Source organism: Hypanus sabinus, chromosome 17 (assembly GCF_030144855.1).
Source record: "Hypanus sabinus isolate sHypSab1 chromosome 17, sHypSab1.hap1, whole genome shotgun sequence".
Classification (NCBI taxonomy): Eukaryota; Metazoa; Chordata; class Chondrichthyes; order Myliobatiformes; family Dasyatidae; genus Hypanus; species Hypanus sabinus.
Genome location: NC_082722.1, coordinates 34,476,820 through 34,493,475, shown reverse-complemented (window position 1 = coordinate 34,493,475; position 16,656 = coordinate 34,476,820). Strand labels below are relative to the sequence as shown.

The window sequence follows — 16,656 nt, the reverse complement described above, 5'->3', positions numbered from 1 at the left end:
TGTCCTTAAGATATCTGCAATGCAAATCTAATCATCATTGGCACTAACTGGCATTAATCATCAAGGCAAAAAGGAGAATAATTTGCCAGCTTGGGAAAATTCTTCGAAGTGTTCACATGCTACCTATGTGGAATGGGTATCAGGTACTATCATGTGCCAGAAGTCCATGCAGCCTCTCTCTGTTGAATTGGTGAAAAATTATGGCTCGGATACTTATGGCTTTGGCACAAAAAAACTATGTAACAGCTGAAAATTATTCCAAACTGCAGGTGAGCAGAAAAGACAGCAGAGCCTTCAATATAATAGAACCAGTGTCCAAAGGTTATCAAAGTACTGGTAGCTCATTAAGAATGTTTGTTGATTTTTGAATACTAAAACAATTTTTTCAAATTTATTCATATTATAAATTTAGGATAAGGCTTGTAACAGATTGGGGGCAACTTTGCTTTCAAACAATTGATAACCTATCTGACTTTGTCATCATTAAAGTTTGCAAACTGCTGCTGGCATACAGCATTATGCCGGTGGCAATTGTACCATAAGGGCAAGGGGAATTGGGGAAAGATTGCCAGTTTGAACCAAGTGGCACTGTGTTTGGGGCCTGCCAGCATCCACCTATTCACTTCACGTCCCCAGACACAGCTTTCTGTTGCTGGAGGCTGAGTCAGTTACACATCTCCAGCATCTTATTCACAAAGACCAAAGACAACCTCACACATTGGGACAACATAAACAGAGACTGTCAAGGCAACCATAACTTAAATTTTGTGCCAGGAACACTATCCAGGTTATTTCAAGGAACATAAGTAACATCAGTCACTTGGCTGCCAAAGGTGTCCAGATATTGGGTTCCTGTGCATTTTATCACCACAGTATCAATCAAGGATATACTGTAAGTTTTATTCCCATTTCTATAAAAGTTGTGATTGTTGATGCATTTAATCTTGTTGATATCAGCTGTAACTCACTCAGTAAAATTCTTCTGTCTGAGTTGGGTGATTATAATGGTCCTAGAGGTTTAAACATAAAGCCCTAGGCTCAAGCTTCAGCACAGAGGGAGTGCTTCCATGTCAGATGTGGCATCTTTATGATGAATCCTTAACCATAGGTCCATCTGTTTTCCTACATTGATGTAAAAGGAATGGTGAATTCCTTTACAGTTACAGGTCAGTTGGTGAATTAAGCCCTGTAATCTGAACAATGTTTATCCCATAACTAATACCTCTAATAGAGATTATCTGATCATTATTGCATTGTTTCTACTTTTGACAGGTTGGTAGCTCTGTTTCACAATTTATAATCAATAATATAGACTACACTTCAAAAATATTTCATGAACCATAAAATTCTTCAGGATATTCTGAAAGGGATATGATAGGGACTATATAAATTCCATTCTTTCTTCTGTCCTTTTTCATGAGTGCATGTATCTCCCAGGCCTGGTGCACCAGGTGCTACTGGCAGTGGTGACAGTGCAGGAAGACACGTTAGTCTTTTTCAGTGTATGCCTTTCCTCAGCATCCTTCCAGCAAGTTTGCGTCCCGTTGGCATTTCTCTCAATTCAATCACAATCGACATCCCCCAGACTGGTTCGTCATCTCTGTACTTTTGCTAGAGCTTAATTACTTCTTCATTGAGGCTCACAGCTTATTTGTTGCTCCTCTCTTCCTATCGGTTGACATGCCAGTAAAATTGCCAGTTTGAATCAGTGGCGCTGTGTTGGGGGCCTGCCAGCATCCACCTATTCACTTCACACCATAATGCCAAGAAGGTGTGCGGAGGGGAGGGGCAGGGAAGGGGGAAGAGGATCTTTAGAAAATTAAAATAGTAAGCCAACATATAAAGACTTCCAGCAGGCCATGGTTACTTGACAAACAGCAATTTCTGGGCTTATCTTTCTGTACAGATAAAAGGTTTAGATGATTTAGTCTGACATGCCTCTGAGCAACATGGGGAAACCAGGTGCAAGCCTGATGATTGGTCACAGCTGCTGTTCTTGTAGAGAACAGGAAATTGAAACCAATTTCTTCATTTTGACTTATGATGCCAGTTGTTTAAATCAATTCACAATATCCATACTTCTGCATTATAGTTCAGAGTTCAATCCCACTTTGGTCATATTTGCTTCTACCCTCTTCTTTGCTTCATTGTTGCAATTTCCAATATATTACTTCACAGTCCGAGATCTGCAGTGCCCAAACTCAACAAACCTAAATAATCCCAAGACTTCCATGACCCTAAACCGGAAAGGCCATCTCTGCCTCAAAATATTCCCACTTCAGGTTTTCCACTTCCTTTTCCACAATGAGAACTTTGATTAAGGTGGGAAGAAGAGACCAGGAAATGGTCAGTTTGACATTAGTTGCATGAAAATTAATTGAATACTACAAAGATTAGAGGGAGTGAGTATCCCATCAAAACCTGCCAGATGTTGAAAGGCCTAGACAGATTGAAGAGGATGTTTCCATAAGTAGGACAGTCTAAGAATCCACAGCCCAGCATCAGACTCCTTGATAATGGGATGAGAAAAAATTTCTTCAGCCAGAAGATAGTGAATCTATTACCACAAAGGTCAGTGGAAGCAAAATTGTTGGGGGTATTTAAGGCAGCAATTGATGGGTTCTTGATTGATAAAGGGTGGGGGGGGGGGTCTCAAGAGTCCTAGGGAGAAAGCAGGTCAACATGTGTAGCTAGAAAAGTAATCAGTTGCAATTGAATGCAAATTCAATGGGATAAATGGCCAAATAAAGATCCCATATTTGATTTATCAGATTGAGGAAGGTCACTAATATGATAATCTGTGGCTAGAGTCTATTTGTAAAAGGGTAAAAGCTGGTGTTTTTGTTAATAATCTTACGAATAGATTGTTAGTGTGTAGGGCAGGAACAGAAAAAAGTGGGGGGGGGGGCAGGAGGGAGTATAGAGATCAAAATTTGATGAGCTAATTTCAGGTACAAATCAACCACGTTCCTGAACCGTCCAAGCCTATCATCCCTCAAAGGTTTCTCTCTGAGGTCCTGCTTAGCTGGCAAACACTAGCCACTTTCAGACTAGTTATCATAAATCAGATCATAAATCCATCATGTTTTGCAGCATCTGCCACTCCTCACTGCAGCAATGGAACCAGAATGTTAAGGAGTCAGGACGCTGGAGCAGGGATCCAATCGCAGGCCCAGTACTGTGCACACAGTGATGTTGATTGAGTAACAAATCCCAAGGTGCAAACAAAGTCAGTGTCAAAATTCATGCAGAGATCAAAGGATCCAGAGAAATCCAAAATCCACAATCAGGAAACAGGCAGAGTTGATATTCAGAACAACAGAGTACAGATACAAATGCTGCAAAAACTCAAGAAAATTAAGCAGCATAACCTGACAACAGACAGGGGAAAACACAGGACTGAAATTCACTGAGCAATAAACAGAGAGGCAGATGATAGGTGGAGCACAATGAGACAGAAGTGGCAGCAATACAGGTAATAATGAGAAACAGGTGAGAGATAGAGTACTCAGTGATACAGGGGCCGGAGTAGAGCAGGAGTGGGGACAGGAGCACAGGGCAATACAAAACCACAGACTGACAGTTAGGGGAAAACACATAAAAAGATAGAATTCAACTGGAGGTACTGACATAATGCTAGCATCTACACCTTTGGTTTTATCATGATACTGTAGAGTTACTGGGAATTCAGTGCATTCTGGTTAATTGAGACACAGTGGGACCAATACAGTGTGGCCCAATTAAGTGGCTACCCCAATTACCCGAGGTTTCATGGAAATAGTTAAAAAGGTATAAAAAAAAAGCCAAACTGCCATTTAACAGAGTAATAAATTATGTATTTAACTAAAATACAGAACAAATTAGAACACTACCAAAAGTACTACAGTATGATAAACTGTGTATTAGCTCCTAATAGTTATCAATGGAGGAATTCATTCAGCATATGTTCACATGTTCTTTAGATTGACTGTAAGTGAAGAAAGTCTGTGGACACCTTGTGCCAATTGTGGACTGCTTTCAGACAGTGCTTTCGACAATTACATCCTCCAAATCTTCATTTTAATTGTAACATTCAAGATGATTCTTGATACCTTCAGATTCTTCATCATTCCTAACTTGACGAAGTAGTGAAATTGGTTCATTTCACTCCCAGCTATTTCGGGCTTTGCCTAGCTTGAATGCTTGAAACTGCAGTGAGCAAAACAGATCTGAATTATCATATTGTTTATTACTCACCAACTATCAGTGACAAAAATCACTACTGTTTGAACAGAAACACGCAAGTGACATAATTTAAAATGTTCACTATAAGCACCGGTGCGGAGTCTAACGGCCACACAATGTGAATGTGACTGACGCTAGTTGGCAACAACCTTTAGTCACAATTAAATGGTGTAGTGTCCCAAATAAATAAAGAAAATCCCAGCTATTTTCTCAATTCATTTTTGTTCTTTAAGATTTGCCCCAAATAAGCAGCTGCTCCAATTAATCAGTGGCTCAATTAACTGGAATCCACTGCATTTCCAATTTGCAGCATAATATAGAGACTTCACAAGGTGCTCTCTACTCCAATGAGTTCAATTTTGATCCCCCTTCTACCTGAAGGAGAAAATGGCAACATGGAAGTGCCTAGACTGCAGGCTTCCTAAACGTGCTGGAAGTAAATTACTGCCTTGAGATGGATACTGAGATGATTTATAACCATAAGGAATTTCATTGCCTGAAGACCTAGCTGAACTGCAACCACATACAGAAAGACAATGCTGAACAATGTCCGGTATCCATTGTGCAGTGACAATCATTCTATATTACAACAGCTCATTACGGCATCACTTCTGAAGCAAAAAAAAGATAAGAAGATATGAGCTCCCTTCTGATTCCCTCTTCCCTCTTCCTTAAACTACTACAAAGGCAATGCACAGGAAGTGAAGGCACAGTGATAGCCTTGCTGCTACGCAAAGCCCAAGAACGGACCAATGTTCTGAAGTGATTCCAATGCTTGGAATATTCTGGAAACAATCTGCAGTACACTGCAGAATAAAACTATACATCTGAGTTCACCTTTTGTGTTTTCCATAAATTGGAAGTAATATGGGCTCTGTCCTGGTTCTGTGGTAGAATGGGTTGAAGAGAAAGGAGGAACACAACCATGACAACTCCTTTCTGATTGGGTTATCTCAGAATTCTCAGGCTGCAATTTCATTTAATCTCAGTTTTTCCACCCCACCTCTGCCCGTGTTACCTTGCCTCTCTTTCTAATCATCCCATTATTTCCTGACTGAAATTATGGAGCAATACTCAACACTGCATTTCATCTTTATACTTCCAACCATCACCAAAACCAGAAAATCATCAGCTCATCACTTTTCCCATTACTACCTGTCTTCTCCGTGCCTTTCCCTGTTCTGCTGTTCGCACTTACCGATCTCAATGGATGCAGCTTAGCTGTGGGAAGGTGCAGGAGGACAAACCCGAGACTTTTGGGCCCACAATGAAATACCATGGCCATTGTCTGACAGTCAGTCAATCCAGGTCTGGGCTGACTGACTGACAGACAATAGCAATAGGACTGGAGGAATGGCAGTGCTGGGAGCATGAATTTTGTCATCCCTAAAACAGATAATTTGCTTTCCATTGTTAATTCCTCAGGTTTTTGACTCAGCAGTCCTTGTAATCTATTAAAGGTCAGATTGCTAAACAGCTCGAACATCCTCAAAGTCCTTTGGAACACTGGTATGCGCAGTTCCGATGGCAAAAGACGGAGGTCTAACAGTTCTTCTTTGGTGGCTTCTGCTTAAGCTGGGGCATGCTCTGTGAAGAACAGCCTGCAGCTGTTAAAATGGAGCTATACTCAAAGGTTCATTTATTATCAAAGTATAAAACTCTGAAATTCTTCTCCAGATAGCCACAAAACCAAGAAAGAAATGAACGACAGCAAGATCATCAATCCCCAAATCTCTGCCCCACACAAAAACGAACAAAAATAGAACGGGCATATCAACCCCTAAATCCCCCTCAACTGTACACAAAAAAAAAACAAGAAAGGTCAGGCAAAAAAACAGAGAATATAAAGAACTATAAGACTGAAAAAAATCTATAGTCCAAGTCCATATCCAAAATGCAGAAAACCTAGGTAACATTTTCTGGGCATAGTGGCTGGCCTTCCCCCCTCTCCAGTAGCAACTTATCCCACCAGAGGTCAAAAGGCAGTCTCCCCTCTCCTTTAGCAGAGAGATCCCACCAGTGATCAAAAGGCAGTCTCCCCTCTCCATTAGCAGAGAGATCCCACCAGTGATCAAAAGGCAGTCTCCCCTCTCCATTAGCAGAGAGATCCCACCAGTGATCAAAAGGCAGTCTCCCCTCTCCATTAGCAGAGAGATCCCACCAGAGATCAAAAGGCAGATAACTGGTGCTCACATTCCACATTGGCCTCGATGCTTCAATCTCCCTCATCACTTTAATCGGTGAACAATGGAAGTTTTAATTGGCGATATGAAGTTGAACATCGGTTTGTGCCCCGTCCCGCAGTCTCCTCACCACGAGGTTCGTGCACACTGCCTCCATCTCCCCGAATCCTCTCAGAGACTGCAGTGTGCTGAAACACCCAAATGATCTCCAAATTGCAAATCACAGGTTCCAAAGTTCCAGGAACACGTTCAAGATGAAAGACAAACGTAAAAGACATAGAGAAGTGAAATATATGACTCCACTTCCATACCAGAAAGGATGGAATCAACACTCATGCCAGGCCAGATCCAAGGCTTGATGAAGTCTCCTCATGTTCATTGCCTTTGCGTGTAGGCTTTTCAGTAGACCTGCCAGCTGATCAAGCATTTCACAGAACCTATCCACTAGTTTTTGATGAAAGCTGCTCTCTTGAAGTCTTCATCCAGCTCCTCTACAACTACAAAGAGGGAAGGGTTTGCAACTGGATAATCCATGCTTTTACTAGCTGCACTCTGTGAGTCAGAAGGGATCATCTACCATGTCTGGAGAAGCAGAAACAGGTGAGACTATCTGACTACCTCTTCCAGAATGGCCATCATTATCTGCCAGCTATTGGACCATTGCTTGTCCAGTGCTACTGGAGGCAATTATTTGCCATCCTGACCTGCAAGAAAGTTGAACTGTTCCAACAAATACAACACAATGCAGTTACCATTGTATGAGAATAACAGAATGTATTTAAGTAAGCTGAATTAATCAAATTATATTATCTTATACAGAGCCAGATCCCTCAGTTTAACCTGGCACAGGTTCATTTAAGGCAGATTCTGTGAGCAGTCCAACATCAGCAAGCACCTGTCAGAATCCCAAAGAATGGTTAACAAGTTTAGGAATTCTACACTTGTGAGGGCATCCGGAATTTTGTGACACTTACGTGATGAAGTGCCAGTAATCTGACATTACTCTTTTAGATTTTCACTACAAGCTCTGGCTCAGTCATTCTGTGAATAATTAGCTATATGTCTATAGTTCTACTTTTATATATGTTTATAGTTCTCCTTGCTACAATGCAAAAATATAAAGTTTAAAATTTAAATATAAATAGGCAGATTGCTTTTTTTTAATAGACATTTTAAGAACAAGTGTGGCAAACTAATTGAAGAAGACAGACCAGATCAGAGAAAGGAGTGATGGGGCACAGATGGTGAAATCAAGTTGCATGGTCCTCTGCAGACAAAGTTTGATCAGAGTGTTATACCCATCAGCCCGAAGCAGTGCAGTGGACTAACATTCTTGCTTGAGAATCAATTCTCAAAATCTACGCACACACTGGAATCAATTGAGAAGGATTAAATGAGACAGATTAACGACATTTCCATGAACTCCTTAAGTCATTTATTTGGAGTTCTATGAATTGTTCTGTCTGTATATCTACCTCAATTTACAAAAAGCATGCTTTTAGCAAACAAGCTAAGTTCAGACTTCACCTAGCTTTAAAAAAAACTTAATACTTCAGCCTTCATGCATTTTGATATGTATTCAGTCTAATTGTCTCATTTTTAATAAACGTTTTATTGTGTGTTTATTCTTTACATAGAATCACTCGCTCTAAGATGTGACATCTCTAGCATTCAAATGAAAATGAGTTTTATACTTTTGTTGTCCAAACTTTTGTTGTGCAGTTTTCCATTATGCATCCTTTCCTTATATTCAGAATAGGATGAATACTTCACTCCTGTTTTCAATGCATAAGGTTTCAATTCTGTCTATGGGTTTATAGTTTCTTGGACACTTATGGCACAAATGATCTTTTAATTGTATAAAAATTCAATTTTGCAACAGTCAAATGTTTCTTTTTATTTAGGCTGTCAAGTAATGCTACCTACCTCTGCATAATTACAGTACCATTTGCCTATGAAGCATCTAATGAAAGATGGGCTTCAAATGTTTTGTGAAGTGCTGCCGCCGGTGGCCACTGAGTCATTAACTTTCACTTGAGCACGAGATTTAAAACAGTAATTACATACAATGTTATATAAATTTCATTTAAGCTCTTTGCTGCACTTCCAAAATTAGATCATTCACTTCAGAATTTTCAAAAGGAAAAAAAAATGATCAATGATGATTAATTTTTTCTTCATACATTTAGACAACTGTGCGAAAATGTTTAAGGCAGAAAATAGATTGACATAATTATGTACTAAAACTAGCACTCAAAAGAAAGATTCATATAAACAATACCCTATTAATTATCTTTTAACCAATATATATGTCAACACAGCTCCACGTGTATTTTAGCCTCTTCTTTAGGAAGCCTAATATTAATTTTGAACTAACCTTAATTCTTAGATAACCAACACTTAAAAATTGATCAGAAATAGGCTTGGCATCATCAACTAGAATTCATATCTGCATCTTTATCAACCAGTTCAATACGTTATATGCTGAACATCTGACATTATAACACAGCTTAGCTGAAGAACCAAACTTAACTTGTTTTTTTCTTTATCATTTGCAAATACATTTTATCAGTTCCAAATGCAAAATTACATCATGCTAAAATATTTACTCATTTTATATCCTTAGTTCAGAAAATATTAATGTTTTTTTACAAATTAAAACTTCAAAGCATATTTAATTAATTTGCTAATAAAATCTTTACATTCTTATGCAAAATGCAGGCAATTATCAAATCCAAAAGACTATTCAGTACCATAACCCTTCTTAACTGAAAAGATGGCTTAAACATGCAACCAAACACAACAATTTCTCATTGAGTGCCAAATTTAGTACATAGTGGTACAAAGGGTGGGATTATCCCCCTCTATTAAATACTTAGAAATCAAAAACCAAACTGAGCAAAAGAAACTAGTATAAGATTAGAACAACAGGATCATGTTCAGTATAAAAACAAGTGTCCAAACTTCTCTCACGTCACTTTCTTTACAGGGCCTCTCCCAGGCAGTGAAAGGACTCATCTGAATGTGCGTAGTAGCTCATTTTGAAACCATCCCTTTGAACTGGATTCATGGGGTATTTGCATAAGAAGATTTCAGTGAGGAGAATCGGTTGGTACTGCATCTGGTCATTAATATGCTTGGTAATTCTGCATATTGTAAACCCACTGATGCATCACTAAAGACTCAAATTCAAGGACAGTGATCCTAAAGCTATTGTTTGATTACTTTTTTCTATAAGGATTGAATTTTCTTAAAGTGTTTACTTGGTGAGCACAGTTAGTACAAATTACATTCTTATATGAAAACCGGAGCTAGAGCTTGCTGGATATAAATTAAACATGAACTAAGAGACAATGAGCATGATTTAATATATGTTAGCACTGGTGGTTGCTGCTCATTGCCTGAGGCTCCAACCCAAATGAATGTTTGCCTTCCAAAATATCTTGAGTATATGTAACATTTTCATTTCATGCTGAATCTCGGGGCCTGTGGTTCATCCCTGTTGTGAAGTGTAACATACCAGTGTCATAAAAAAAACAAATTTCGGTTCTGCTATAGAAGGGCCTAATACTGACCAACGATTAAACATTTGAAGAAACAGACAGAGGCTTCACCGCTTACTCGCAGCATATTTTTAAAAAATCGATTTAGGATGAAGTGCATGAGTATTATGCGTTTTCTATTTGACTTAAAAAATATTGGATGGTTTATAATTATTAAGCAGCTCCTGTATTTACCTGTGATATCTTTGGCTTTTCTTCTCTTCAGCAGTGAGCATGCAAAGTCGCCTCTAGTGTTGATTTATGTCAGAAGCAACGTATAAAAACATTAGATGCTATAGGCACTCCTCCACCTTACAACAGTACCAAAAATAAAATGACGTTGCAGGGCTTCAGATGTGTATTCTGCCTCATGATGACACAATATCCCTATTGGACATTGGGTGTCAACAATGGGCAAGATAGCATATCATGTATTTGATACAAGAACCTCAGTAAGTGTTAAAGAAATAAATACAAATTTCTCCCACTTTTTAAACTGATCAGTGTTATGGCGGAGACAATTTGTCCAATAAATGCAAACAGACCCTGACAGGCCAAGTTGCATTAGTGGGTGTAATGTTTTTCATTTTGGTAAAACAGGTTAAAGGGAGAAAAATATATTAGCTTCAAAAGATATGACAAATAAATTCAAAATAAATATGCATGCAGTGAATGTTTTTTTATTGCCCTATTATGTTTGAGCCATTAGATTGTGCCTTCACACTGAAGCATTGTCATAGGTCCCATCGAGCAATCCTATCGGAGGGCAAAATATTCTTTTTTTCTCATTCTACAACCCTCAGAGAAGACATCAAAGAACACGGAGATGTGCTCTTTGTTTTGTTTGGTCCCTGACTCTCAACATGTGGTTTCTTGGGTCTGAACATCGGCACCTTTTAACCTATTCTGTTCAGCTTAGCCATCAGCTTCAATTGAGCATTAGTGAAACTATAGTAACCAATAATCTCCATGTAGCTGAATAGAAACTATGTATCTTGTCACACAAAAACTGTCCGAACATCACGGTCCCAGACAAGTTTCTTTACAGGCACTTGGCTCCCTTCATTGAAACCCAGCCTGCTTCATTGAAAATGTGTCAAAACCCTTTGCCTTCTGCAATGCTATCAGCGTTAATGGTAATTTATATTTAACAAACAGGACGTTGTTCCCCGCAAGACACAAGCATCTGATTATCTATCACAAATGTTTTCATCAAGTCACAAATGGAGGCTTTAGTAAGGGTGAGAAAAAAGCAAAAAGCCTGCAGGAGAGCGTCCGAGCCTCTGGAAGCTTCCGAGGGGGGGGGGGGGGGAAACTAATTTTTTTTCCTGCATGTGTTTGTCACGATCAACCACAGTGCCATGAGCAGCAGGATGCTGCCAACAGCCTTAACAACCCTGGTTTCATTAAGAGGAGCAAACAGTGCACAGTGATGCTGGATAGTAGCACACAGCCAGCGAGATGCAGACTTCTCCCTGAGCCTGGCAGGATCTGAGGGCTCATCACACCAATGAGTAATTAAACCAGCACTTCTACAGCAACTGTCATTTTCCATTTTGGGGCTTCTGAAGCAGTGCAGCAATAAGTGCCTGAATGTTGACCTGACATAACTTGGCAACTGCCAGCCGTCTGCTCCTGGCAGCTTGGCATATTTGGTCATTTAGTAGGTCCTTGTGAAGATCAAAAGGGTTAAGATTTTTTCTCTTAAACAGCAGGGAAAAGAACATCAAAAAGGTGTAAATTTCATTTCCCCAGTTTTGATTAAGTCAAGCATGAAATGAAATGTAATACTCTCAAGTGGCAAGGGTTTACACTATTGATGTGGTTACTTCTGCTTCAGAAAGCCCAATCAGCTGACAGCAAGTTGAACAAGCTAACTGAGAGTTTAGGGTGGCCAGATGGAGGGTTTTACCATGTCTGAAAAGAAAGCTTAGTACCCCCCTCCTCAAGCCAGTGTGTGAAATCCTGGCCCTACTACATTCTCCTTTTCATGGCTGGTGGCTAGCTCCATACGTGCCCGATAAAATCCCACAAGGAAAATTTTTTTAAAGAGCCTGAATAAATACAATTTTTTGTGTGTTTTGTGTTATTCCAAGAGGTTAGGGTTTAAATAATCTTCTGCAAAAATAACAGGTGGAGCCTGGCCTGTGAATTAATCTATATTGCTTTATTGTTCCTTTGCTGCTGCCCTTTGACCTCATAAGATTTAGAAACATTTAAAGTGAAGTGCAAATAATGAAAGAGGTTGAAGGGCCGATGAATATAATAGTGTTTAACTTTAAACTTGCTGAATAAAACTCTGAATGTCACAAATTCTGTACTGTGGTGAACAATTGCCATAATCTTGTAGCTAAAGGGTCTTATTTTTTGTAACAAACTTTCTTTAAAATTTCTAACAGATTTTCTTTATATGGTCTTATTTGGACCACTTGTTCCCACTATTGCATTCTTAAATTTTATGCTGCCACCACTATAGAGTTAGAAGCAGAATAGAGTGGCTTTTGTAAAGACTTAATAGAATCTTTAACGCTTCCAACAATCCACTCCCATTGAGTTGCATTAAGTAGATATTATGGTGGGACAAAGAGCTAAATAGCTCAACATCAACCTCATTAGGCATGCAGGCAGGCCTTGAACCATTTCATGCTGAAGCCTATTGTTAGTGCACACACCAGGTGAGCTTTAAATTGCAAATGATACCCTGAAAAGGCAAGAGAAGTGTCAGAGAATAGGCCTTGCAAAAAGAAAATGGTTTCAGAGCAGAAGAAAATGAAAGCCATTGTTAAAACTGCTCTGACCATGGCAAATGCAATACATCATGGCATGAAGAAACAGAATACCGCACTTGAGACTTCTTGCATTTTTCCTGACTGCACTTTGCATTATTGTGTGAAATAAACTAAAGATATAATCTTGAAATAAACAAAACAACAGCTGAAGTCAACTCCGACTAAAACCAAACAAATACGTTAAAATAATATAGCGGGAGGAAACTATGAGGGCCTATTCACACCATCAGTCTCAAAGATTATCGCTGCTGAAATAAATATATTTATTCATGTATACCAAGCCTAATCGCTTCTCAGATCAACATATTAATAAAATGGTCTCTGAAGAATTGCTTGTAACTGCAAAGTGTTTGAGCAACTGACATTAAGATGCTGAGCCACTGAAAACATATTCCCAGGCAGAGCCCTTCTCTGTCACCTTAGCGGATGAATAATTGTGCCTTTGCATATTCCTTGTCATAAATGGCAGGAATGAAGGGACCCGGAGGAATGCCCTGGCAAGATTGGTGCCATACAAGCAGAGTAAATTAAAACAAGGATTATACTAAACATGATTGGGGATGACAAGCAGGGCAGTGGTAGCCACATCATGTAGCTTTCTGCCCATATGGTCTTTACAAGGTCTGTATTTGTTGTTCTTAATATAGTTTGCTTCAGTTAAAAAACAGATGAAGAACAAAATCTCACGGAATACGTTCACAAAAAAATTTCTGCGCTTGTTAACTTTTGGTTAGCCAAAGATTTATAAAAAAGATGGATGATGATCTTCGATTCCAAATGCACATTTATCATTTCAGAAGAGAAAGGAAACAGTACAGGTTGTATTGCCATCTGACTTTATTTGGTCAGTCTTGCTGTCTCATGGGTAAATGCATTTAATGACAGAAATGAATGAGACTAGTCTGCAAATTATTTGGTAGGGATTGAAACAATCACTTGATAACTAGAACTAATGAACAGCTTCTTCTAGGCTTCTTGGGAAAGAACTGCTATTTCTTATCAGAGACATTATAATCAAATCAGCATTTATTTCCTTGTAACACTGATCTTTCAGCACTTCCAATGGCCCATATCAAACTTTCAGGATGCAGCCTATTAGATCAAAAGCCAGATTAAAGACATCATCATTAGAAAAACAAGACTTACTTCCTTTGTTTGCATGATTTGTTTGAGGATGAATCTGCATCTTCGCCACAGTTGTCCATCAAGGAGCGCAATAGCTGTGCATGTCGGGGCAATGCAATTGGCTTGGAGCAAAAACAAAGGAAAATTATTTAAAGTAAATACACTTTTAACAGAAAGTCTTAATTCCTATGAGAAGAAAATATTCGCACTGGATAAATCGTTTATTTATTTTGTTTTTAAACTCAAGGAAGTTTATTTTTAAATAAGAAAATCAAATGAAACGATATAGCTGACAGTATCAATGTTGCAGTCTTTGTGAGTTCTAGTACAATAAACTGAAATTTATGCTCCCACATCCACAAAATCTTTATGGATGTGTGAATGGGTTGGCTGTGATCCTTGTTCCTAATTTTTCTTTATTCCATTGGGGGTTTACTTTAATCTAGTCTGCTTCATTCTCACCTCCAGACTCATCCTCCCAGGGCTGTTATACGATCGCAGCGGATCATTATCCTTTCAAGCACAGGGGTTTTTCCCTTCATTAATTTCTCTAAGAAGATTACAAAGTACATGTTTGTTGTTGTTTACGCATCTGATTTCCCTAAGCTCTTTGTTTTTCCAACTGGTTTACACTTTAATGCCCTTGATTGAATTTCAACGAGAAAGGATCAACTTCATTCACTCATGCTCCTGAAAGGATTGGAGGCAGCGTCGCAGATAGGTTTATCGCTGCACCTCTTTAAAACAAAACTCAGATTCTAATGAAGTGCTCAAAAAACAATATCCCTTTTATCCTTCAACTTAGCCTGAGCTAAAATCATGGTCAGAATAAAGTGCTTTTACAAACACTCTGTGACTGACCTGAATGCAGCAAAAACACAAAGCAGAATGAAGCAAGCTATACAGACAGAGAGGTTTACAGGCCATTACCATTCATAATGAAATGTTTCCAATAGGCGCTCCTCTCCAGCTAACATCAGAGCAAGACTACCACACTATAATGAAGAAAACCTCTGACATAACTGGGTTTAGGAATTGAATTGTGAATGAATGCTAATGGAGCCAGGAAAAATACCCTTAAGATGTAGGTTGTGAGGTAATAGTGCAGCTCTGTAAAACCCTGTTTTTTTTGGAACACAGCATTGGCATATTGTGTTCACTTCCTGTTGCCTCACTAAAGGAAAGGTGTGGAAACTTTAGAGAGTGCACAGAGGAGATTTACCAGGATGCTGCCTGGATTAGAAAGTGTGTTTTATAAAGATAGGTGAGTGAGCTATAGTCTTTGTCTTTGGAGCAAAGGAAAATGGAGGTGACTTGATAGGTGATAAGAGGCAAAGATCAAATGGATAGCCAGAGACTTTTTCCCCTCGGGGCAGAAATAGCTAATACAAGTGGGCATAATTTTAGGGTGACTGGAGGAAGGTATGGGCAGGGGATGCCAGAGGTAAGTTTTTTACACATAGAGTGGTGGGTGCTTGGCATACCCTGCCAGGGGTGGTGGTAGAGGCAGATACATTAGGGACATTTAATAAATTCAGATGGATGATAGGAAAATAGAGAGCTAAGTAGGAGGGAAGGCTGGATTGATCTTAGAGTATGCTAAATGATTAGCACAACATCATGGTCCTAGGGTCTATACTGTTCTTCAGTGTTCTATGTTTTGTGTTGTCTACTTCATCTGAATTCAGGGAATTTTGGTTATCAAATGTTTATAATCTGACCTGACTTTATAAAATCCCAATTTATCCCCACCCAAAATGCTGTTTAATTGTTGAGTACATTTTCAGGGCTATGAACATTTCTTCAGTATCTTTCTAGTCCCACTGACCAACCTTCATAAGTCATTGTTAGCAGGCCATTGTGCCACAGAAGGCATCACACACAAACCAGGTCCTGCTTCACCCAGATATCAACACCTGCACACCCTCTGGTAGAGGGCACTGAAAAGTAATCAAAAAGGGAGAATCTTCATTGGTTGCTTCTCTTGCTGAGCTGGGGAAGCAGAGCATCCAAACTGCTGTGCAACCCAGGCCCAGTTTACTTGTGTAAATTAGGTCTCCCTGGCTTAATAATATACTTGGAAATGTTTTACCCTACAAGCATCATGACAGTGCCTAAACCAAATTATTTAGAATTTCCCCTTTGGGTTTGTTGAGTTTCTTTGTGAGAGACATGGACGAGGAAATGCATTTCAAACATTTTTGCATGTCAGCAGGTAGATTTGACGATTTGGTTCATCTATTTCATAACGGTGTATGCACAGCCTACAAACATGGCAGAGAAGAAGCAACCAGAAATGTGTAGGAGGAAATGTAATGCTACCAAGCGGGCCAATCACAGTTGTTGTGGTCTGCATCGCCACAACCCGTGAGTAACTTTTCTGGAGAGGCACACGTCACCCTACGGTGTAGGGTGCAGCATAGGTACGGCGTAGGGTACGCGACACCTACGGCGTAGATGTGATGCACAAGTATAAATCAGCTTTAAGGCCTGGGCGGTTAATGAAAAGTGTAATGGCAAGTTAATAGAAGAACTAGTGAACACAACCCAAATACAAATTTCTGTGTCATATTTAGAAATTACGTGTAGCTGCAACCCAATAATTTTGAGTCCAGCAATCATCTTCAACCAACTTTTGACCCATCACAGTAAGTCATTTTCAGGAGGCTATAGAACAAATCAAGCAAGTCCTCAAAGTTTCCTTACATAATATAGCATCTACAACTCATGTGCATCCCTGACCTGAGACATCTTAAACTGATAAATAATATAATAAGGTAGTGTTCACATCTC

The 16,656-nt window shown here is 39.2% G+C and overlaps 1 long non-coding RNA gene across 9 annotated transcripts in view; it reads right to left on the bottom strand.

Moving 5' to 3' along the window:
* The window catches only part of LOC132406813 (uncharacterized), a 78,216-nt gene that overhangs the window by 25,764 nt on the left and 35,796 nt on the right, over positions 1-16,656 (bottom strand). For 5 of the 9 annotated variants that reach the window (XR_009516247.1, XR_009516250.1, XR_009516249.1 and 2 more), the window contains exon 3: positions 13,885-13,985. This is a non-coding gene — a long non-coding RNA (uncharacterized LOC132406813). Of the gene's footprint in view, positions 1-3,820; positions 4,189-7,618; positions 7,777-10,144; positions 10,198-13,884; positions 13,986-16,656 lie in introns of those variants that run through there. The other 4 variants (XR_009516245.1, XR_009516248.1, XR_009516246.1 and 1 more) reach the window with 4 other exon arrangements.